The sequence below is a fragment of the Taudactylus pleione genome, unplaced genomic scaffold (genome assembly GCF_031769625.1).
Source record: "Taudactylus pleione unplaced genomic scaffold, aTauple2 ptg000276l, whole genome shotgun sequence".
Classification (NCBI taxonomy): Eukaryota; Metazoa; Chordata; class Amphibia; order Anura; family Myobatrachidae; genus Taudactylus; species Taudactylus pleione.
Genome location: NW_028284678.1, coordinates 3,991,613 through 4,017,125, shown reverse-complemented (window position 1 = coordinate 4,017,125; position 25,513 = coordinate 3,991,613).

Below are 25,513 nucleotides of genomic sequence, written 5' to 3'. Positions count from 1 at the left end.
TCTGAATCAGGGCCTCTGTCTGCATCTGCAAAATATCTCTATATAGTTTGAGAACATAGCAACAAAACTTCTACAGATATATTTTTTGTGACAGTAGTTTTTTGACTAAATAAACCTTTACACTACATGAAAATAAGTATTTCTACTGCTTCATAATACATTGGGAAGTTATGCATCACTAAGCACCAACCACAGATATTTGCAGTAACTTTAAACTTTGTTAAAATTGATTTAGATATTTGGTACAAATGCTAATCATACTTATGGACTATATATTGTTATTACAAGTAGTACTTTTTATCGCTGACATTTCCTCTTGTACCTACTCAACTTAAGGATAATTCAGTATGTTCAGTGCCTGATAAAGTACAGCTCATTGAGTTTTAAAGATAATATGCCCTTTCAGTGAAACAAATTGCAGGTATTTAATCCCATATGAGTACAAAAGTGACAAGTGTTTTCAAGCAGTTTTATCTCCACTGGATAGGAGTTATCAGATATGCACCCACAGCTGTTGACAGTAATTGCATATTTGGAGCATTTAGTTGTTATTATAGTAGAGTACTATAGAAAGTGTACTGAGCTTCTTTGCTTTAAAGATCAATGTCAGCTTGTCCTTATCAATTTCTGCAGATGGTTCTGAAAAAAAAATGGCTGGAGAAATCGCAGATAACATCTTCTATATTTCGCTTACCCTTTTGTTATCTAGTATACAGATTAGCTAATTGCTAGTAAGGTAGTGGAAAAATTTAAATGTAAAACAAGGGTGACTGAAATCCATTATACCATAATGACAAATAGCAACACTGGGAATAATGCTGAGTTGGATGCATATTGCACATCATTTCTTCTTCAAAATATGCACAGAAGAATAGTACATATTACCTTCTGTGTGCAGGACAGTAACTAATGCACCTGATTTAAATCAGGCATACATCGTGTATACTTATGCCTTGTTTTCAGTCAGTAGTTTCACTTACAATATACACAATTGCAATTAACTTTCAATTGTAGTGAAAAAAAACTTTCTTCATCAACCTTTCATCTCATGCACATAACAAAATGCATTGCTAGTGTGCACTCCAAAAAAGGGGGTGTGGCAACTCAAACAGGGGGTGTGGTGTCTCCAGTCTGACTCCTCCTGTATCTCTGCCAGACCATCTTCTGCGTCCCCAGCCAGACCTTCTTCTGTGTCCCCAGCCAGACCCTCTTCTGTGTCCCCAGCCAGACCCTCTTCTGTGTCCCCAGCCAGCCTGCCTTCTGTTTCCCCAACCAGACCCTCTCCTGTGTCCCCAGCCAGCCTGCCTTCTGTGTCCCCAGCCAGAGCCTCTTCTGTGTCCCCAGCCAGACCCTCTTCTGTGTCCCTAGCCAGACCCTCTTCTGTGTCCCTAGCTAGACCCCTTCTGTGTCCCCAGCCAGACCCTCTTATTTGTCCCCTCATGACATCACACAATGGGTCTCCAACAAAAAAATCTTTATTGCACTTCAGTGGGCAGGCAGCAGGTGGAGCAGTATGGTGGTTGGGGGGCGGGTAGTGGCGGATAGGTGAACGGGTCAAATAGGTGGCCCATTGCGGTGAATGGGTCTAATAGGTGGTCCATTGCACCCCTGGACTGACCCCCAATTTTGCCTATGTTTTAGAAATTAATTTGCAATTGGTCAATCACAAACAGTTAGATAGTGCTAGTGGCTGTCATCATCATCATCAGCAGCAGCAGCAGCACATGCATTTGCACCAGCCCTTAGTGCCAAAAATTGATGCAGCTTTTATAGGCATATATGATTCTCTGTGACAGTCTGCATTGTTTCACAATTACAAAAGCATGCCCGTGTTAGAATGCCCATTCTCTCTCCTGTCCTTTTTATCTAGTCACAAGCAATCATATGTATCAGACTCATGCAAATACAGTATGTATATCTCTGGCTTTTGGGCCTGCAGAGAGCCAATTTGCATATTTTACTCTACACAAACTGGCATATGTTCAACTCAGCTATAGCACCAAAAAAAAAAAAAAACCTCCAAGATAACATAGAAAACATTAGTAGCCACATCTCATATAGTGTTGAGGTGACCAAAAGGTAAAAAAGGGCAGACTAGATGGGTCAAGTGGTTCTTATCTGCCATCAAATTCTATGTTTCTATGTTTCACCTCACATCCAATGTGCATTGCCTACAATAGCTAAATGTAAACTTTACTTTTGGTTATGTTCTGTTTAAAAATTCAGTCCATAGTATTTAAACAATATTCTATAATTGAGTGAATCTACTAGCACATAAACAAAGTAAGTGAATAATACATTTTGTATTTGTCTAAAACATGTAATAATGACAAATCCTAGATAATTTATAAGCATTAAATAATTAAACTTAGTTAAATAATTTCTGTCTTACTGTTTAGTGCTTAATGTGTTACATCAATTTTACCAGTAACTTTAGAAATGGTCTTAAACAGACATATCGAACCGAAGAGCATTAATTATATATGTTGTACATTGCTATTCCAGTGGTCAATCTGTCTTTATTCTATTATGTTCTTTATTGTTCAGCACTGCATGGGATATTACTAGTTGTTGTTCCTGAAGCTGCCTGAGTTGTTTTTTTCTTTCTTTCTCTCTCTCTTTCCTTCTGTCTCTTGTTTTCTCCTCTCTGTTCAGCGTCCTCCCCATGCTGTCTTTCTCCTCCTCTTTCTTCATCTCTCTCTTCTCCTTATTCTGTCCATTTCTCTTATCAGCACTTTATTTTATTAAATAAATTACCCTTAGCATTACCTTTTCTTCTATTCATCTATACTGTTGTACTTTTTGGGATGTCCTCACATTTTATCCTCTATAGAGTGTTTTTACTTTCTGTGTGCATTTTTCTTTTGTACTGTTATAGTTTATGGCTATACATAATGTTGTGTTGTTGTTATTGGGTGATTTTCAGGAGTGCCTATGTTCTCGTTATGAAGTGATATGTGATTAGTAAAGCTAGGTACATACTATACAATATACATTATCAAACAATATATCATTCCGGGGTGGATCTGAATGATATATCCTACACATCATATAGACAACACATATAGACTTGTCATTAATGGCGGTCATGTTCTGCGCAGCTGATGGGATGATGCTGTGAACTACAACCACCATTGCTGCTGCCCTGCAGCTAGCTGAGGCCTAGCCACTGGGATGTGTTGGGAAGGGCAGGAGGATCATGGATGAGAGATTTGAATTGCAGCTACTGTACCATAAGCCATAGAAGCAGCATGACCCTGGAGCTGGGGCACCTGTGCATATTTCCCCTGACTCCATGCACACCCCTCTCCATCTGCCGAACATGGAGATTATACAAAAAACAGATTTGCAGATGCACTACGCGATCATTACTGTATACATTTAAATTTATTATATAGATTTTCAGAGGTAGTTTGCATATCAATGGCTACTGATACGGGCCTGCCCACCAGCGTCAAGGTCACCTCATTGAGCAGGTCCCTAACACTCTGGGGTTCACATCTGGGACACAGGGCACCCCAAAAGTCAGTCTTCTTTGCACAATGCTACCTGTATTTCCTGGGCTTCCTGTTGAGCTTCCTTGCCATGGTGTCCCTGTCCGAGAACAGCGCTGACCTCCATGGGAGGTGCCTCCTGTTCAACGAGGGCATGTGGCTGAGCAGGAACATCATACTAGAGAGGGAGAACTTCACAGTGGAGTAGTGATGGTCAAGTCTGAGCCATGTTGGCACAAAAGACAATTCTGGTGGTTACTAACTATCAATGTTTTTGTTCTGATGGTAGTGTTTTTACCATTTGATGGTGGTGGTCCAATGTTTGCCACCATCAAGTGGAGTTGTTTGTTTATTTAAATTCCTGATAGCCTTGCCTCCCTTGGCTCCTTCCTAGCTAATGTGTCTGCAACAGAGCATCTTCATGGGTTCATTGGAGGCTGTCTCTCACTCTCTGTCTGCTTCAGATGTGACTCTGATCAGTACCTGACTCCACTCTCTAGGCTGCTGCTAAGCAACAGGGCATATTGCTACTGTATCTATGATTGTCTCTCACTGTTTCAGAGAGCCAATCAGAGCACAGCCCTAGGCCCAGCAGCAGCAGTCAGTCACTCACACAGCACAACAGTTTTTTCTGTGACTTGCTGCATTCCAAGCCTCAGTTTCAGGTGCACTTTTGCTGTGTCAGCACCCTGGCCAGCTCATATGCAGCAGCTTGGTGCAATATTTTTTTTCTGTGACTTTGCTTTACTAAAATCATCGCTGCTTGGCTCCCCTTTGACACAGATGAATGGATCATACACCTAATTCTTCATCAACCAATAAAATAGTGAAATCCCCATTAAAATCTATCCAGTGGCTCAAGAAATTAGCCCAAACGAATAGACAGACCCCTAAACCGAGGACTTTATTTTATATACTTTATGGAGAGATATGTTTTACATGTAGAAACTAAGGGCCTGATTCAGAGCCGGACGCTATTTGTGCTCGCTCATTCAGAAAAAGGGGCTGGCTATTTAAATTGATCGCTCGCTCTTTGCGGTCTGTTGACGCCTCTATGTCTGAGCAAGCGAATGAAACATGCGCTAGCTATTTTGTAAAGACGCCCCCTGGCCACTTGCATCATACATCATCTCCGCTATTTATTTGATTAAACGAGTACATCGAAAGGCATCTGAACTGCTCGCAGTGCTTGTGGTAGGTTTATCCTACCGCAATCATGCAAACAGTTCAGGCTAAGAAACAACCAAGTGACGTGGTCGATGACGCTGCTTTGTTAATTATGCACACCCTTAAAATGCCCATTTTGACCATTTGGCATGCCTGCATTCGGATCTCCACTCCCCGTTTTCAAGTACCTTCCCCTGTTACCACCCACAAACGCCTCATCCTGTCATTCAAATTAGCAGGCACTCGCTATTTTGCGAGCACTCAATTTCCAACCGCAATGACTGGCTGGCGCATGCGCATTATGACCCATATGCATGCGCAGATGTGCGAACATCGCTCGGAGTGAACGAGCGGCCGCTTACGATCGGCTCTGAATCAGGCCCTAAGTTTTACTTTCACATTCAGGCTACATTTTAGATACAGCCAAACAAAAATATCATATAAATGCTAACCTTTGCATCAAATAAGACATTATGAAGGAGATCAAATAGACTGGAGATGTGGACACATGGAGAAGATCCCCATAACAATCAAGCAGCTTCAATTTATGATTATATAGATTATGCTTGATAAATGCTAGCTAGAAGTGAATTGGTTTCTATGAGAAACTTCTCCATTTGTCCACTTTCCACTCTTTAGAAGGTTTGATACATTTTGCCCTATGTCTCTGTTAATTATGATATTTAGTATAACTTATAAAAGTTTGATACTGGTTTGCTATCCTATATAGAAGCCAATGTATACGTTTGCAATATAATAAACTACAGTTATTTTATAAATGTATCACTCTTTCATTATTTTTGTTAAACTTATTTGCAAAAATTATTTGGTTATGCTTTTTAAGGCTAAAACAGTAGTACCCTATATTTAACAAAGATGCTTCCGATGATAATAATAATAATAATAATAATAATAATAATAATAATAATAATAATAATCCACAGCATTATTCCCCATCATCATCCCCAAAAACATGCCAGAGTAAAATTCAGGATAGGATATGCTTAGTTTTTGCCAAAACCATACCCCCAGTCCCAAATCATAACTTCATTTGATGAGATCACACCTCCCAAATATGGATGGCCCGCCTATTTCTATGCTTAAAATCATACAGGTACACAAAATGGGGGATTGTTGGCAGACATGAAAGTGTAATTGAAAAGAAATTCTGTAATAACAGAGAGATTTTATTGACCCCAGAGAGAGACTGTGACAGATGGACAAGGAGCACTAAGTATGCATTGATGTGTTTTAGAATTCTCAGACTATTCATTCAAATATATATTTAGAAAGTACTTTATTTAATTCTTACACATGCATCTGGAAATAATTTCCTGAAAGGACCAATTATTAATAATTTTCCACTACAGTACTTCAAATATTAATATGAAATATTTCACACTTGTGAAAATGTTCTGTTCTGCATAAAGCTGATGTTTCTCTCTTGTTAATTTGAAACCTGTTAGAAACCAGTCTGTCAGGGATTCTGCCACCTGTATCTGTTAACCAGGTCACGGTCATTCAGAAGCCCGTTAAATTTATGCTCTTCCAATATACTAACTAATATAGAAATGTCCTTTGGGAAAGTATGGCTTGTGATAAATATTATTTGCAAAGTAATCATAGCAAGATGTAAATCTATTGTTTTCTGTTTAGTAGATTATGTATGTGCTTCTAATGCGGGCCATACACGGGGCGATTTGAAAACATACAACACCTCAGTACATTTACAAATTCAGCTCAATGCATTGTATGCTGCTGTGAATGGTAAACGATACATCTAACAAGATGCTTAGTTTACCTATTTAACAGCATGATGGATCGCAGATCTTATGGTTTTCCATAAGATCTACGATGCCAATGCACGATTGATCATTGCGATTGATCGAAATCGTGCACATCTTAGAAAAAATCTTACCATGTATGGCTGGCATTAATTAAATATGTTATTATAATAGTGTTCTAGAGATGGTTTTCTAGACAGGAAGATAATAGAGTTTAGATTGAAGTCCACATTTAACCAATGCTGGTTAAATTTACTAAAGTGCACTTTTGCAAATGAAGAGGTGTGTCTATAGAAACCAATCAAATCCTAACTACCATTTTCTAGACTGTACCAGATAAACACCAGCCATAATTTGATTGCTTGCTGTGAGCAACATCACCACATTTGTAAATCCACACTAGAGTAAATTTATCTCTAAGGATCCAACATTCAATCTACAGTAGATATGCAGACATCCCATGCACATCTGCAATTAGGACTGCATGAAGTTGGATTCATCTATCAGGCAACTGAGTGCAGTGAGTCTTACTGTAGGTTGGCCACACATACTGGGGTGCTGAGAGCCATGTGGGGCCCGGGGGAAGGGACATGGCCTAATTGTGAGAGACGTGGCCATGCTCACTTTCGCGGTGCTGTGGAGGGGGGTGCTGTGAGACCCTCGGCCCAGTGTAAAGCCGAGGGGGAGCAATTAGTGGGATCACTCTGAACCCCCAGGCATAGGAGACTGCTGTGGCTGCTGCTGACAGCAGTCTCCCACTGCAGCCCAGCACACAGCAGCTGGTGCTGGGCTGCTGGGAAGCAAGTTGGGGTGGAGGGGGCCAGGCCCAGGCCCCTCCAGCAAACCCGGGCTTGGGTAATTAGTACCTGCCCCCCCCTCTCAGCGCCCCTGCACACATGCTGTGATATCAATGAAAATATTCAGTATAAGTATTTGGCACAATATTACCACTTATGTAATCTCAATAGGAAGTTGATGTTCGATGAGAACCTCTTGAATATCAGTCATATTTGGGCATTTTGGTAAAAGCAGCGAGGAACTGATTCCAATCGGGTTGTGTGTCAAGTCATTTTCCAACAGCACTTGCAGGCCACAGTTATCCCATATGTTTCATGAAACAGTGATTTGTTCCTCTGCCCCAATGGCTGTGGCCAGTATCACCCAATGACTGAGGCATGAACCTATCTGCTACTTTATGAATAAAACAACTACAACAAAAACACAGAAGCAATAGCTTTTTGAAGATCAAAATGTAGTATGAAACTACAATAAATCTAAAAATAAAACAATCATTAAAAGACTGATTCAGAGGAAGCCACAGTTGCAGTCATGACTGCATCTTTTGCCACAGCTGCTACTGCAGCTTTATGCTAATTTCTACAGTTGATGGTCTTCCTACTGAGCCATCCACCAGTTGTGGTGCTAATTCATTGCTATGTGTATCAAGATGCATCTCTGTCACATCATCTGAAATTGAACTGATCCTATGGAATCACAGAATCTTCATCTGAAAATGAACACCTTTAGATGCAGTCACTGACCACAGGCCTGTGACACACTGTGTCTGGCTAGTCCCACCCATGTTGCCTCACAGGAATGCCCACCGAAATCCCCAGCTCTTGCATCCAAATTCATTCTGTGTATTAGAGCGGTAACCATTGGGAAACATGCACAGTCAGATGCATGCACAGTCTGTAAAAATGTTCCACTTGTGCGGGGCATCAACATTATGTGCAACTCTGTATCAGATCTGGTATGTAGTTATGTGACCAGCAGCCGCAAGGCCACCGGTCATAATCTAGATGGCAGAATGCCAAATAGGGATTCATGATCGGTTACTTACGTTCCGCTGTCTGTATTTCCTCCCTTCGGCCAGCTGCCGGCATTTCAATGCCATTCCACCAGACCCATGTGTCTCAGGGTATGAAGATGTGGAGAGAAGTGTTTTCAACTGGTTTCAGAACAATTGTGTCTGCATATAGATATGTCATTGGGGTACCCATCCCTGAATGATATTTAACAACATCGAGTGCCAAGGAAACAAGATAAATAAGATAAATACTACATAGTTGTCAATGACGAATAAATTGACTCTGTGTAGGGGGAATATCAGAGCAAAAGTTTGATTAATAATGTATGCTTCCCTAACACGGTCGCATCCAATGCAACTTTATCAAATTGCCTACCAGAGGCTGCTGGAAGGTAATATTCTTTACTGCTGCCCCTCTGTAGCCTTGGCAAACCCTCTAGTCAACTCCAGCCACCACAGTGAAAGATGATCCTAATGAGAAAGAATAATCTTTCGGTAGCCTGAGCACTGGGCCGCCTCAAGCGGCTCACCACAGCCACATACATACTGTGATCAGTGATACTAACAGTGTCACCCACAGTCTGAGCTCACCACTGCAGCTATGCTCCCTCCAAGTTTCTTCCTCCTCTCCCAGGAAGTGCCGCAGATGAGATGAATGAGCCTCATGATTTGTGAAATCATGAAAGAAATAGTTTCATACTGTCAGAAATAAAAAGTTTACTGTTAAAAACAATAATAAGAGATATAAAGGCATTTGTATAATATTTTTAAATAAGGTTAATACATAAATATACTGTATGTTGCTATTGAAGATCATGTAATCCAAGTGATGGTTCTGAAACACAAATATGAGTTGTTATAGGTGATAAATGTTGCAAATGTTATATGAAGGTAGTGAATAGCACTGTTATTAATATACTGTATGTGACAAAAAAAATATATAAAATGAGCGCTTGAAATTAAAGTGTGTAAAATTGTGTATTAGCACAATTGTGTAATACCTGTGAAAACAATTTTAAATGTTTAAGCATCTTTTGCACATGTGGACAGTCCATAAAAAAGCAATTATTGGGTCCCCAGATATGCCAGTTGCATATATTGTTAGGTTTGGCTACAAGTTGGTCTAACTGACTTTCCCTGTCTCTGCCTACCTTTCTCTTGCATTGTGTTCGCTGCCCCTGACTGGTCCCCTTCTACTGCTTAAGAGATCCATCTGTGTGTACACTTCCCGTTTGAACACGGTGGATAGATTCTGCCACAATGTTGTATTGCCGCTTGCTGGTAGTATTTAGTGCACTGGAGACATGCTCCGTGTTCCTGTACTAGGACGGTGCAGGCATGACAGGATAGATGCTCCGTCTTTCTGTGTCACTGGTGTTCAGATGCACCATGTAAGCGTTGTAATGGAGTTTCTGTTTATGGCGTCCCAAAGACAACTTGCTTCCTACGCATTTCAGGCCCTTTATCAAGGATAGCATATAGTGTCTCTGATAATTCTTATATAAAAAAAACTTTATTAATTAAAGGGGAAGAGCAGCTTAGCACTTCCTGTTTAAAAATGCAGGTACCATGTAACTTAATTCTTACATGTTACTGCCATAAAAATAAAATAAAAAATAAAAGGTATTGCGCACAACATTAATTTGGATTGTGAATTTAAATTTTAAAATTTAAATATTTGAAGACTAATATATAAATAAAGTACATGTAAAAAGAAGTTTGAATAAACTATATGTTAAAAGTATGTTTTTATTTTCAAATAGTCAAATATATAACTAGGAAATCATTGGTATTGTATCATCAGTGTTATAAAAATGCATTGATTTCTATGTCTATATTTAGACCCTTAGGTTGTAATGAATGCATAGCAAAAATCCATTCTGTTTCTTTCCTTCGTAGTATTTCTGAATAATTCCTCCTCTCCAATTATTTGGAACTTTTTGGATTCCTGTGAATTTCAAATTTATGGGATCTTAATTGTGATGGTCACAAAAATGTTTGGATACACTATGGGATTGTAATCCTTTCTTTATGTTAATAATATATTCAACAATTCTTGTTTTTAATTTGCGTTTAGTCTGTCCTACATTTTGGAGGCCACAACTGCATTCAAACAAGTATATTGTATGACTCCATCTGTTTGACATGTAATTTCCTGTTCGATAATATATTCTTTTTCTGTGACTTGCGATTTAAAGGATAAGACTAGTTGAGTGGAGACTTTTCCTGTAGTTCTAATGGAAAACAGTCCAAACAGTAGAAACATCCACATTTTTCTGTCGTTTTCTTGCCTAATATTTCTGGTTGAAGAAAGCTCTTTACCAGTTCTTGTTTTAAGTTTCTTGCTTTTTTATATATGATGCAGGGATTTTCTTGAGTAAACATATTCAATTGATTGTCCAAGAGCAAAATGTGCCAGTGCTTTTTGAGAATTGATTATAGTGAGGAATGCTGGCTATTATACTGAGTAATAAAAGCTGTATGATGTTCCTCCTGTGTTGTTTTACGTTTATATTGTATTAGTTCTTTTCTGTCCAAATCGGATACTTTTTCAATTTCTTACTCCAATTCTGAATTTTCACAGCCTCTTGCTACAAATTTCTCTTTCATATTTTTGCTTTGTGTCAGGAAAGTTTCTTGTTGAGCACAGGTTTGCTTAAGCCTCCTAAACTGTTCATCTGGGATATTCTGGATCCATTGTTTGTAATGATTGCTGGTGTGTGGGAGCATGCTGTTGCTGCTGACTTCTTGTGTGTGAATTCTTGTATGGATCTTGTTGTCCAATATGAAGATATCTAAGTCCAAATAAATTATAAGTTCTTTTCACAATGTGTTTGTAAACTCTAGACCAAAGGTGTTGTCTCCCATACAGTATATTCAAATAATGCATTTAGTGCTTGCTCTGGTCCATCCCGTATGAAGAATAGGTAATCTATATAGTGTTTCCAGCAAATGATGTTTTGTGCATATGGGATGTTATTCCAAATTTTCTCTTCCTCCCAGCTAGCTTCAAAGAGGTTTGCATAACTAGGTGCAAAAGAACTACCCATTGCTATCCCCTTGATATGGTTATATAAAGACCCTTGGTTCCAGAAATAATTCTGATGCAGGATATATTCAATGCAACTCATTATAAAGTTTATTTGAGGATTGGGTAGTAATGTTTGATTAGATAAGAACTGTCTTGATACTTTGCATCCTTTACGATGGGATATGCAGGTGTAAAATGACGATACATCACTCATGCATAGGATGAGACCATTTCTCCATTCCATATCTTCTAGAAGTTGGAGAATATGCAAGGTATCTTTTAAATAACTTTTTTGTTCCTGTACAAAACCTTGCAGATACGAGTCAATGTATTTAGATAGATTGGAGGACAATGACCCAATGCCCAAGACAATTGGTCAGCCCGGGGGATTTTTTAGATTTTTAAGCAATTTTGGTAATTGCTAAAATGTAGGGATTTTAAGGAAATTTTACTAAAGGAAATCCAAGTCTTTCTGCATCAGAATTCCTATTTCTTATCCTTTTTCCAATAGCTCCCTTCGTTCTTTTTGGTATTGAGTGGTGGGGTCTCCAGGTAGTGGTTGGTAAGTTCCACTGTCCGACAGGAGGTTATCGATTTCTCCCTCATATATGCTTCTGTTTAGAATAACCAGACCTCCCCCTTTATCTGCCAGTTTTAATGCAATAGTATCATCTTTTTTCAATTCCTTTAAAGCTTGTTTTTCTCCCTTTGATAAATTGTATTTATTTTGCTCTTTTCTCATCATCGATCTAATATCCTGTTCAACCAGTTTCTGAAAAGTTTCTAAATGCAGCCCTTTAACATGTGTAGGAAAGAATGTAGATGTTGTTTTGAATTCACTGTGTGTGAAAGAATCCTCTTTTGAATTTTTATAGTATCAGTATTTGTGAAAAAATTCTTAATGCAGTTTCCTGACAAATTTATAGGTGTCAATGAATAAGTCAAATTGACTAATGTTAGAGTGGGGTGAGAATTTCAAACCCGAAGCAAGGATATCTGTTGTTACATTAAGGTTTTACTACTGAGATTGTATATACCTTCTTTTTTTTTTAGATCCATAATTGTCTCTCTGATGTTGCTTACTGGTATTTTCTTCCCATCTCTGACACCCCTTCTCCTGGGGTAAAAAATATTTTTAACCTTTTCTGTTGTTGAGAAATACTTCTCAGCTCCAGGGGGGCTTCTCCATCCTCATGAAGTACTCTAAAAAAATCCTCCTCCTGTTTGTCTACTTCCACCAATGAGAATGTGCATTTCTTTTGTATAATAGGGTCTTCAGATTTTCTTAGTACTTCTTTTGTTTCTATATTCTTCATTAATGTTTGTATTCTTAGTCTTCCTAAATTGAAGGAATTTTTAATGAGGTTTTCCTGGATATCTTTTCTGTATTGAAAATTCCTTGGATTGTATGGTTGATACTTCTTCTGATATGTTGGCATGGGAGGACATTTCTTGATAAGTGGATATTTATATAGCTGTTGGTGTTGCGATTTTCTTCTTTTATTTTTATATTGTTCTTCTCCATCTGTTCTTCCTGAGTTGTGATTATAGGTTATGTGCTTGTTACTCCAATTAATATTTCTTTATTCTTTTTTATTTTCATTTCTTTCTAGAAATTTCATATTTCCTGTCTTCCTTCTTTCATTTTTGGTAATAAGATTGTTTTCGACAGAATCCCTGTGGAATTTTGTTTGTTTCTGTAGAAAGATATCCTATTCTAAATTTTCTAGTTTATTGTTGCCCATTTTCATTAAGTTAATGTATTCTTTCATGGTATGCAGTGGTTCAAACTTCTTTTCAATATTCTTGATCTTTTCATTAATTTGTTCCAATGATTGTTTTCTATCTTGGATAATTAGTGCAATTAACTCCTTAGAACAATTATCTAGTATATTGTTCTATTTGGAAAAAAAAATACTTTGTACTGTTTCAAAAGTTGGATTCTTTTGTAAACATAATCCCATTGGAATTAAGTTTAATTACAAATATTTAGACAGAGTGGTAATTTCCCACCAATGTCTTATTTCGAATATATAATTTTTTTCAAGCAGTAGAAATTGGCCACAGAATTGTTCATTTTCTATTTCTGGCTCTGATGGTGGTTTATTAAGAGAAAATATGTCTGTGATGTTGTTTCTATGTGAATGTGTAATATACTTATTCATTGTTCAAGCTGCAGTGACTTTAGGTTAGTACTAGCAAGAAAATAATAAGCTCTGCACTACTGAATAGAATATAATGGTGAGTAGCTCATTTAATTAACATCTCAGGAACAAAAAAATTATAAAATGAGCGCTTGAAATAAAAGTGTGTAAATTGTGTATCAGCGCAATACATGTGAAAAAAGAAGATTAAAACAACCCATATGCACAAAAACATAATTTGCTGGAAACGCTATATAGAGGGACCAGAACAAGCACTAAATGCATTTTTTTCAGTCTAGAGTTTACAAATACATAGTGTAAAAAAATAATAATTTATTTGGACTTAGAGCTCCTTATATTGGATAACAAGATGCATACAAGAACTCACAAAAAAGAAGTCAGCGGCAACAGCATGCTCCCACACACCAGCAATCATCACAAACAATGGATCTAGAACATCCCAGGAGGACAGTTTAGGAGGATTAAGTGAAACTGTACTCAAAAATAAACTTTCCTGACACAAAGCAAAGACATGAAAGAGAAATTTGTAGCAAGAGGCTTTGAAAATTCAGAATTAGAGAAAGAAATTGATAAAGTATCCGGTTTGGACAGAAAAGAACTAATACAATATAAACGTAAAATAACACAGGAGGAACATTGTACAGTTTTTATTACTCAGCATAACAGCCAGCATTCTTCACTAAAAGCCCTGCATCATATATAAAAAAGCAAGAAACTTAAAACAAGAACTGGCAAAGAGCATTCTTCAACCAGAAAAATTAAACCAGAAACTTACAGAAAAATGTGGATGTTTTCTACTGTTTGGAATGTCTTCCATGAGGAAAAGCCTCCACTCAACCAGTCTTATCCTTTAAATCACAAGTCACAGAAAAGGAATATAAAGTCAAATAGGAAATTACATGTCAAACAGAAGGAGTCTGCTTGATTGCATTTGCGGCTTCCAATATGTAGAACAGACTAAACGCAAATTAAAAACAAGAATCGCTGAATATATTTTCAAGAAAGGATTACAATCCCAGAGTATATCCAAACATTATTGTGACCATCACAATAAGGAGACCCACAAATTTGAAATTCACAGGAATCCAAAAATTTCCAAATAATTGGAGAGGAGGAATTATTCAGAAATACTATGAATGAAAGAAACAGAATGGATTTTTGCTATGCATTCATTACAACCTAAGGGTCTAAATATAGACATAGAAATCAATGCATTTTTATAACACTGATGATACAATACCAATAATTTCCAAGTTATATATTAGTCTTCTATTAATTTAATTTTAAATTCACAATCCAAATTAATGTTGTGCGCAATATATTTTATTTCTAATTTTATTTTTATGGCAGTACTATATAAGAATTAAGTTGCATGGTACCCGCATTTTTAAAAAGGAAGTGCTAAGCAGTGCTTCCCCATTAATTAATAAAGTTTTTCTTATATAAGAACGATCAGAGACATTATACACTATTCTTGAAAAAGGGCACATAGCCTGAAACGCATAGGGAGTAAGTTATCTTTGGAACACCATAAACAAAAACTCAGTTTCAACACTTGCATGCTGCATCTGAACACCAGTGACACAGAAAGATGGAGCATCTATCCCGTCATGCCTACACCAACCTAGTGCAGAAAAACGGAGCATGTCTCCAGTGAACTATATACTACCAGCAAGCAGCAATACAACATAATGGCAGAATCTATCCGCTGTGTCCGAACAGGGAGTGGACACACAGATGGATCTCTCAAGCAGTTCAAGGGGACCAGCCAGCGGCAGTGAACACAATGCAAGTGAAAGGTAGGCAGAGACAGGGAAAGACAGTTAGACCAAATTGCAGCCAAACCTAACTATATATGTAACTGGCAAATCTGATAAATCAATAATTGCTTTTGTATGGACTGTCCACATCTGCAAAAGATGCTTAAACATTTTAAATTGTTTAAATCTTCTTGTTTCCCAGGTACTAATACACAATTTTCACACTTTCATTTCAAGCGCTCATTTTATAGTTTTTTTTGTTTCTGAGATGTTAATTGAATGAGCTTCTCAGCATTATATTCTGTTCAGTAGTGCAGAACTTATTATTCTCTTGTATGTGACAAAAGTCAAGAGTAGATTGTTACCCAACTGACTCCATCTTGTGTACTGTCTTTTAATATGTCTCTATTATATGTATGTGACTTTTACCTCATATTTTGTCCATCTGAGAAAAATTGTGTACACTGTTGTTTTCTGCTAGCCAAAGGCCTTGGAAGGTAGTGTATTAAAAGAACATATTATATCAATGATAGAACAAAAAAATAAAGCAGTATTATGGTTGAATTATAGTGTTACAATCCCAGATTTTTGTCCTTGGCAATTCAGGATATACAGGATAAATTGTCTTTGTTATTTAATTAGTTGTGGTCAGCTAGAACAACACTCTTCAAGGGAAATTGGTAATATCAAAGCAAAGTCAAAGGGATGACAATTCCAGGGGTTGTAAAGACCAATGCAAATGCAATGAACATTATGGGGTAAATTTACTAAAGTGAGAGTTTTTAGAAGTGAAGATGTTGCCCATGGCTACCACTCAGATAGCTATTATCTTCTAGAAGGTGCTAGTTAAATGTTAAGTAGAATCTGATTGGTTGCTATGGGCAACATCTCCATACCTGAAAACTTTCACTTTAGTAAATATACCCTTATGAGTGGTTAGATGCAATGATATATGTGTGGCTTTTGTATAAGTAATTATTTTATAATATAATATTTCAGGTATTTAGAAATATGATTTGAACTAGTAAAATAAGTATAGATGGCTTCTGTTTAAAATGTAGCTGATGCAGTCATTGTGGATTGATAACATGCAGGCTTATGGGCTTATGTTTGCAAAAAACTAAAATGTTATCTTTTCTGATGCAGCTACTGAATTGTTATTGATAACACACAGGTGTTTGCCAAGGACTTTCTCAACCACAAATGATAATAACCAATGTTAAGAACAACTAAAGATGGTAATAGGGATAGACAACTTAGTATGTCATTAGCTTTATTATGATGACTTTGAAATCCCGGCTGTCGAGATGCCTGCTGATATACCGACAGTGGCATCCCGATGCACAGGATCCCTCGCCCTTCTCCCTCTAACCCTCGCCCTCTGTTCCTGGATCCTAACCCTAACTCTCCCCATTAGTGCCTAGACCTAACACTCCCACCTTGGTGCCTAACACTAATCCTCCCTCCTTAGTGCCTAACACTAATACTCTCCAGTGGTGCCTAACCCTAACCAACCCCCTAGAGGTACTTATCTCTGCCCTCCCCCTCCCCTAGCCTAACCCTAACCCCCTGTGACACCTAAACCAAACCCTCCCCCCCATGGCTAAGACCTATCCAACCCCGCTATACTTAAGATCGGCATCCCGGCTGTTGGGATTCTGGAGTCGGCATCGGCATGGTCCACCACTGTCGGTATTCCGGTGCCGGTCTTCTGGCCAGGTAGTGACATTCAGGCACCTGGATTTCATCAGCTGGAGTGCCAGCTGTCGGTATAATAACTGCATCTTCTTATGGACATTTGTATTTGAGGCATTGATCTTTAAAGACTGATATATGTCGATTTCTCAAAATTGGCGTGACATGCTCCAGTTGGTAAGTTCTAGCACTTGAAGTAAATTAATCTGTGAAATAATCAATAACTGTATTGTCTGAAGTTCAGTTTTATTTTCCACTTAATTATTCAGCATTTATTTCACTATATCCTTTTCACTGTGCACAATATTCTGATATACTGTATGTAGTACTTGTTATTTTAATTACAAATATACTGCTTGCAATCTTTGTTACAATTGAGTCCATACATGCCTACTCTCCCGGGATGGCCGGGAGTCTCCTGAATATTGGGTGGCAAATCTCCCAGACGCTGTCACCCCCCTGCATCTCCCCAGACTCCCTCGCAGCAGGACTGGCAAGAGACGCATTTTGCACTGAATAGTGTCATCGCGGCCCAGCCCCCTGCATTGTAATGCCATTAAGCTTGGCATTGTTAAGAGGAGCAGGGCGACAATGATGCAATCCCATGGTCACGCCCATGGCCCCACCCCCAAAAGGGGGAGCTGAATGTCAGCAAGTATGATTGAGTCAAGTGCATAAATTAAGTACTATTACCATTTGTTGGGATTGTTTGCTGCATGTTGCTTTCTATGCGCTTTTACATTGTTGTATGTGTATGCTGTATTGTTCATGTACTATTTGTGCAAATTGCTTTGTTTCCTGTTGCTTAAATATATGTGAGAATAATAATTGGCATTGTGTGATACAGACAGGAGCAGTTCTTGGTCAAATTGTGTAGGGTTTGGTAAATGTGGAACCCTATTCCTAAAATTTTGGTATATTTGTTGGTTTAAGTAAATCCAGTGTTTTACACCCATGGCAGATGTGCCCTTAGCTTGTCAGCTGTCTGTGTTTCTCCCCTTAGTCATTTACTGTGCAGGGCTGAGTCTAGGAGGAAGTTTAAATTATTTCCTGTTTGAAACTGCTCTGGTTCCAGTGTCATTAAGTGATGTATCCAAAAAGTAAGATAAATAGAAGTACTTTTAATAGACACACATTATTTAGACAAGCCCTTAGCGGCAGTGATGGCAAAGCACAGAAAAGGAGATCAACACTGCCCTCGCTACGTTGCCCTCCATTTCCTATCACTGATGACCCTTGCTGTCCCAGGAGATCCTGCACAAGGGATATCTGAAAGGTTAGTAGTTATGTAACCACCCTAGTCTAGAGGAAAGCTAGGTTTATTACTTCCTGATTTTCCTGACCCTAAGCAAGAATTACCTGCCTATTATAAATTATAATAAATGATAGGAGATACACATGAACCCTCTTGTGAGAATTAAAGATCCTTCTTGGGGGCAGGTTTTTTTATTCAATTCATAAAGAAACTGCTTTTAAGGATACCACACTTCAAGAGAGTTCTTAGATAACACCTCAGCAAATTCCCACTAACATGCAAAATATTTGTACTGATTTAACCACAGTCTTCTAGAAAATTGGAAACCAAGGAAGGTGATAGTCAGAGATCTAAAAAGGAACAATGCTGCTGATTATAAAAGGGGGACAAGCAGTTTCCAACAAAATGTAGAAAGAAAGAAGTTTAGACTGCACACCTGTTCCTTAATTAATTAAGGTCTCAAATACTCATCAATTAAAACATATTAATTTCTGAACCAAATAAAACAGATACACAAATGAATATTTCATATAGAATAGAAACACATCAGTTGTACGAACATATTGATAAACTAAAAAATGTAGCATCAGAAAAGTAAAAGTGAAATATAGCTGTTCATGATAAATTAATTGAAAATAGTCTGTGCTCAATAACTCAATACTGCAGATAATGTTGGGTTTGATAAAAGGATATCCACTGGAGACAATCTCCAATAAATTTAAAATCAATATAAAACTCAAAACTGTGTCTTTTTTGGACAAATTAGCCTATACTTATATTTCTTTATGATAATGGTCAAATTACCTTATATTGTACCAGGAGCGGGTGACGGCTTTATCGATGGTGCAGTCTCGGCTCTAAAGTTCTGTTTAGAGTGATGTTATGGTCCCGGGTTTAATAAAGCTTCCCCGGGGAAGATACTCTGTCAGAGCAGCATAGGCAGACTCATATGCAGCTAGCTTAGACTGAGCCATGTGCAGTGGTTGTTAATCATATATAGTGCAACGTTTATTAGAGAATTCTTAGTCATTCACACCAATCCCTACCCCAGTGTAGCTCACAGTCTATGGGGCTGACTCAGAGATGTAGAAAAACCCAATGGTATGCGTACATCTCTGATGGCAGGGACTGTTCATGTACAGGGCCCATTTTGCACCTATGCAGAAGGGTCATGCAAGAACATTTGCAGTGTCCCCTAAGATGCAGTCTGATTGACAGACTGTTGCCATTTGGGTGCAGGGAGGGGGGGCAGTCACTGTATCCATTTAACAAAATGGGGGCAAGCAGCCCCCTGTTTTGTAGGCATGCCGAGGCCAGGATCTGCATCTTCCATCACAGATTTCCTGGCACTGGCTGAGCAGTTCCATTGGTACATGTGAGTAAGCTTAGACTTACTCAGATGGTCAATGGCTGATGCCATCATGACCGATGGGCACAGTGGTGATCTGAGGCTGTGTTTTTGAATGCAGCACTCAGATCTCCAATACTGGCAGGAGGCAACTTTTGTCCTAAGCTGTCTCCTGCTGCATTAGCATATTTTAGCATCACTGCTGCATCCCAAGATGCAGCAGCAATGCTATTAGCATCCATCCTCTGAATTACCCCTATATACCCTATCACATGTATGCACAGATACAGTACTAGGACATCAGAACCAACTTTTTAAAATGATTGATGGCGCCCATCCATATACAGTAGCTGAAGAATGCCATGCATAAACATAGATAGTGACAGCACGAACATTGGGGTAGTCAAGCACCCACATAGTTGGCACCTATGCTCTAGGGTTAACATTTTGTCCGAAGTAAATTAAACTTTCTGTATTTTTCTGGATCATGGGAAGGAAACCAAAGTACCCATAGCAAATCTATGCAAACAAGGCGAGAACTTGAAAACTCCCTATAAATCTGCCTTGCATTTCACCATTCCTTCGATCTGAATGGAACCGCCAATCCAGCAGTCGGAAATGCTGAAAGATGGCCATTGATGATTGCCGATCCGTGGGTGAATCTTCTTTAAATTCCCCGATTTGTGTATGTGATCATATTTTAATTGTGAATGGAATATCAGTGTTGGGATTCACAGATTCTCCGATCAGGGATTTGGCCCAATACATTGTGGATGTATGGGGGCCTTTAAACATTGTGACCATGTGTAGTGCTATGTAGGAATCCGTCCTATCCAATCCAGCTGTCTAATGTTGATATAAAAGGAAAGGAAATGCCCAAAATGTGGCTTTTTAAAATCACAATAATTAAATTAAAATGTCAGATTTTCTCTGCCTTTAGTTACTTGTGCAATTTTTTTCAAAAAGACATTGTATAGAGAGTTTATTTATACAGAATGGTCTAATTACAATTTGTAAATGTACAGTACATCCTATATTTGTTCCCTAAAAACTTTTTGACTTATTGCAGAAAGTCTAAATTTGCATATTTATTTTTCACATTTCATAATTTCCAATTTAATGCCTGATCTTTCGTTCTAAAGTACTTCATACTCTGACATCTTCTGTGAGTGTTTTAAACAGCTTGAAGTTCAAAAGGTACAAACTTCCTTTATATATTATTGGGTGGCCTAATCATCCTGAGTGACAGTGTGAATCTACATGACAACTTCCCAGCTATACATAGAACAAACTATCTTATTTCTTCATGTTCCTTGCAAAACATCACATATAAGGGAATAATTGTCATTTTGTATATTTTTTTAAAGGTGTGAAAAACGTGTGTTACATGGGTTGTATTTAAATAGAAGTGTAGCCTCAGTCTAAACTCAAAAAAGAAAGAAGGTGTCTGCGCTGGTGGATATATATATATATATATATATATATATAACACATTAATAGTAGAACAAATGTAAATTGGATTTATTCATAAATATGAACTGCAGTTCAATAAAACATACACACATTTAACATCATAAAATAACAAATATTGTTAAAAAAAATGCTACCATGAATGATACAAATGAACAGATGGTTTAGATGGCTGATTGAGAAAAATTGTATCCAAATGTTCCCAACAGCTAGCTATTATCCAATAAGGCAAAAGTCAAAATAGGCAATTGGCAATAATGTAGGTTCAAAAAGAACTGCCCAATAATTGGTAAATGGATATGTGGCTAATCAGTGTCACAGGTCACTCTCAAATCCCAAAATGTTAAGTCCGTAGACTAGAACTTCTTACCCCGTATAAGGCTCACAGGAGAAAATATATCGGCAGTGGTGTTTGAGCTAGGTCACGTCACTCCAGCGGCTCCTGACCACACTGTGGGTGGATAGGCAGAGATCCGTTGGTGGAGGGTGCAACGTAATATGAAGGCAGTATTGATGTGAAGCTGGTTAGTTCCAATACAGCGGCTCCTGTCCACACTGTGGGTGGGAGGGTGATGATCCGTACACAGGGAGTTCACCGCGGCACACAGGCTTCAAGGGAGAGAGGGAGACCAGCTGCCGTGCTCCTGCGCCTGTCAGGACGGACGCGTGCAGCTTGATCACTGCTGGTCTCCCTCTCTCCCTTGAAGCCTGTGTGCCGCAGTGAACTCCCTGTGTACGGATCATCGCCCTTCCACCCACAGTGTGGACAGGAGCCACTGTATTGGCACTACCCAGCTTCACATCAATACTGCCTTCATATTACGTTGCACCCTCCACCAATGGATCTCTGCTTATCCACCCACAATGCGGTCAGGAGCCGCTGGAGTGGCGCGACCTAGCTCAAACACCACTGCCGGTATATTTTCTCCTGTGAGCCTTATACGGGGTAAGGACTTCTAGTCTACGGACTTAACATTTTGTGATTTGAGAGTGACCTGTGACACTGATTAGCCACATATCCATTTACTAATTATTGGGCAGTTCTTTTTGAACCAACATTATTGCCAATTGCCTATTTTGACTTTTGCCTCATTGGATACTAGCTAGCTGTTGGGAACATTTGGATACAATTTTTCTCAATCAGCCACCTAAACCATCTGTTCATTTGTATCATTCATGGTAGTGTTTTTTTTAACAATATTTGTTATTTTATGATGTTACATGTGTGTATGTTTTATTGAACTGCAGTTCGTATTTATGAATAAATCCAATTTACATTTGTTCTACTATTAATGTGTTTTATATATATATATATATATATATATATATATATATAATCACTGCAGACACCTTCTTTCCTTTTTCTCTACTCTATTGTGAGGGTACATTGCAGAAGCCCCTCTGGTGTCAGCTGCAGGTTTTTATATTAGACAGCAACTGAACAGTTAGCGCACCTACCTGTTTTTTTTCTCAGTCTACACTCAGTCTAACAAAATAAATTACTTAGTGCTAATTACTAATAGTAAAGTTGATCTGGTCTGATACAGTATGTTAAATTTTTGCAAATTCCCAGTCAAAAATATTACAGCTCAATTGCTGGCATCATCTGATGGATAATATATATCAAAAATGAGGTTACAACACAATATAATGTTGGCTATAAATCTATAGGGGAGATGTATCAAACTTTCGTGAGTGGGCAAGTGGAGGTATTGTTTAATAACAACCAATCAGAATCTAGCTATGAATTAGCTAGCACATTCTCTAAAATAATAGATATTTAATCTGATTGGTTACTTTGGACATCACCTTCTCTTGTCCTCCTTATAAGGTTTTATAACCTTAGCCCTAAATTACATTATAGAGCACAAACAGAAGGTACAATATAGTCTGCATAATGGAATTAAGGAGAAGCCTATCCTTTGTGTTTTACCTTTAATTCATACCTCCCTACTGCCCCGATTACAATGGGACAGTAACACTTTTCAAACACTGTCTTGATGTCCCATCAACAGGCTGCAGTGTCCCATGGGCAGATGGAAAGTTGCGGGACACTCTGTCACCACTGCTGCTTTGCTCTGCTATGCAGAGCAGCTGTGCCAGAGATGCTAAATGGATGCCATTTAAGAGGCCAAGCCCCCAAAATGACATACTCCAGGGAGTGTGGCCTTGCTGAAATGAGGTCACTCCCCCTTTTTGCATGTGCCCACATGCAGTCCTGATGTAGGATTCGGCAAAACTGGGTGGTATATATCTTATAAAGTATGTACAACCATGGGAAGGGGCTACTAGTGATTGGTGATTGCATTTAAACTTATTATTAAAAGGACAGAAACTAAATAATCTTCTCAGATAATTTTTAGTATGAATCAAGGAGTTTTATAGACAGTGAGCCTTGCGAGCTCAGGCTGCAGAAAGATTCTCTTCCTGCAGCCATGGCAGGGAAGAGAAGGTGGAGAAAGGGGGTGGAGCCCTGATTTGAGAGGGGCTGGTCCAACACTGTGATCCCTGATGCTGTATCAGTTGTGACCATGTTAGAAAAATTCCAGTCTGGTGCTGTCACATCTGAAGCAATCACGTCAGGCAAGTGGTTAAAGGACAGTTTGCTTTTGTTGTTTAAGGAGTTGAGTTTGAAATCAATACATTTAACAAACATTAAATCAATAGAATACATAAACCTAGAGTAGGTAATTTTATTTTATTTTTTTTCAGGTTGAATTGTAAATGTTATCATGTTTTGCACAATTTGCTTCAATTTGCAGTTTTTTTGCAAACTGTATACTACATATTTATGTATACAATACCTATATTACCTAACTGCTTTGTGCAATGAAAGACATATCTTATGGTGCCTACACACAGTGTGATAAAAATGCATGATAGGAACGATAACGTTGTCGATCATATTGTTATTATTCATATTGTGTATTTTTTGGTACCTTCCAACCCACAAGTGACCAGCAGTGCACAGGTACGTATGGACGATAACGATATCGACCATCGCCCGTGCATGCAGGTCAACCTGGTCAATATCGACCAGGTTACATAGGGACCCGCGATCATTGATTGTGGGTCACTGGCCATCATTGGTGGGTAGGTGGTGTGCTGGATGATCAATATCGATCATCCAGCCATCCGGGAAGGTTCAGGTAGATTGTTCAGCGATATCGTTATCGTTGTGTGCATATGCACCATAGCACTTTAATGGTTTTTATCCACTCAGCAGCTTTAAAGCTGCGTACACATGGTATGATCTGTACCACCAACAATTTGAAAGATGTCTTTCAGTGAAATCATCCTGCCACATCTCTGAACAGGCAAAGTTGATTATATTGTGCAAGTTGGCCTGCATGCACGGACAATCATAGATATCGTTATCTTTCATGCGGGAATGAGCATCGTTGGTCATTCACTGCATAAAAATGAATGATATGAATGATATATCATTGAATGATATTGTTATCATTCATATCATTCATAGATATTGTAACGTGTGTATGCTGCTTAATGGCGCATACACACTAGACAATTCGCTGCATGAACAATATCATCTAGTGTTTCCATGGCAGGTGTGTGCTCAATGTCGTTAACGACATTGAGCACAAACACTGAATGATATCATGCATGACATCGTTCAGTGCTGGGCTCTCTCCCTCCTCCCCGAACATGCAAAAACCTGACAATATCGTCAGGTTGGCCTGCATGTCTGGGCGATGAACGACAAAAACCAACAACCTGTGGGAGCACGCATCGTTGGTCGTTGGTCACTATCGTTCATCATTTTTGCGTAAAAACTGGACAATATAGAGAACAACAGAACGATAACGATATCGTTATTGTTCAGTCGTTCAAAAAATCATCTAGTGTGTACGCACCTAAAGAGAAACTTATGTCTCAATAATTTGTGCATACACTTTAGTTGTTTTAAACAAAAAGAGTATAATTTATCTATACAGTGTATGCATAATACACAGTGCTTATTATAATGATCATTCACATCACTTACTACACAATGAAGCTTACAATCTTAATTATCTACCACTCAATTAAGCCAGGGTTTATTTTGAAAGTAGACAACTTACTCACCTACCATTATGTATAGTAATTGGACTATGGGGGTGATGTATTAAACCATGGAGATAGATAAAGTGAAGAGAGATAAACTTCCAACCAATTAGCCTGTAAAATAGCAGTTAAAAGTTAATTGATTATTACTTTATCTCTCTCCACTTTATTTCTCTCCAAGGTTTGATACATCTCCTCCTATGTGAGGAAATACAGGTAAGCATACGTACTTATGCCTAGAACATCCTTGCCTAGTGTCGAGGAGACCCCTGAATTGTTGGGGAGTGCCACAGTCTCCCAAAAAATTAGGTCACCCTACCACATCCTGTTTATTTCCTAGTGAAATAGGCGGCATGGAGGGAGTGATGATGTGGTTCATTGTAGTGAGGGGATAGGTTCTAATGGTGAGAAGAGTCTGACCTCACCCCAACAGTTGTCCCCTGCATTTACACTCTGTGATCTCTCCCAG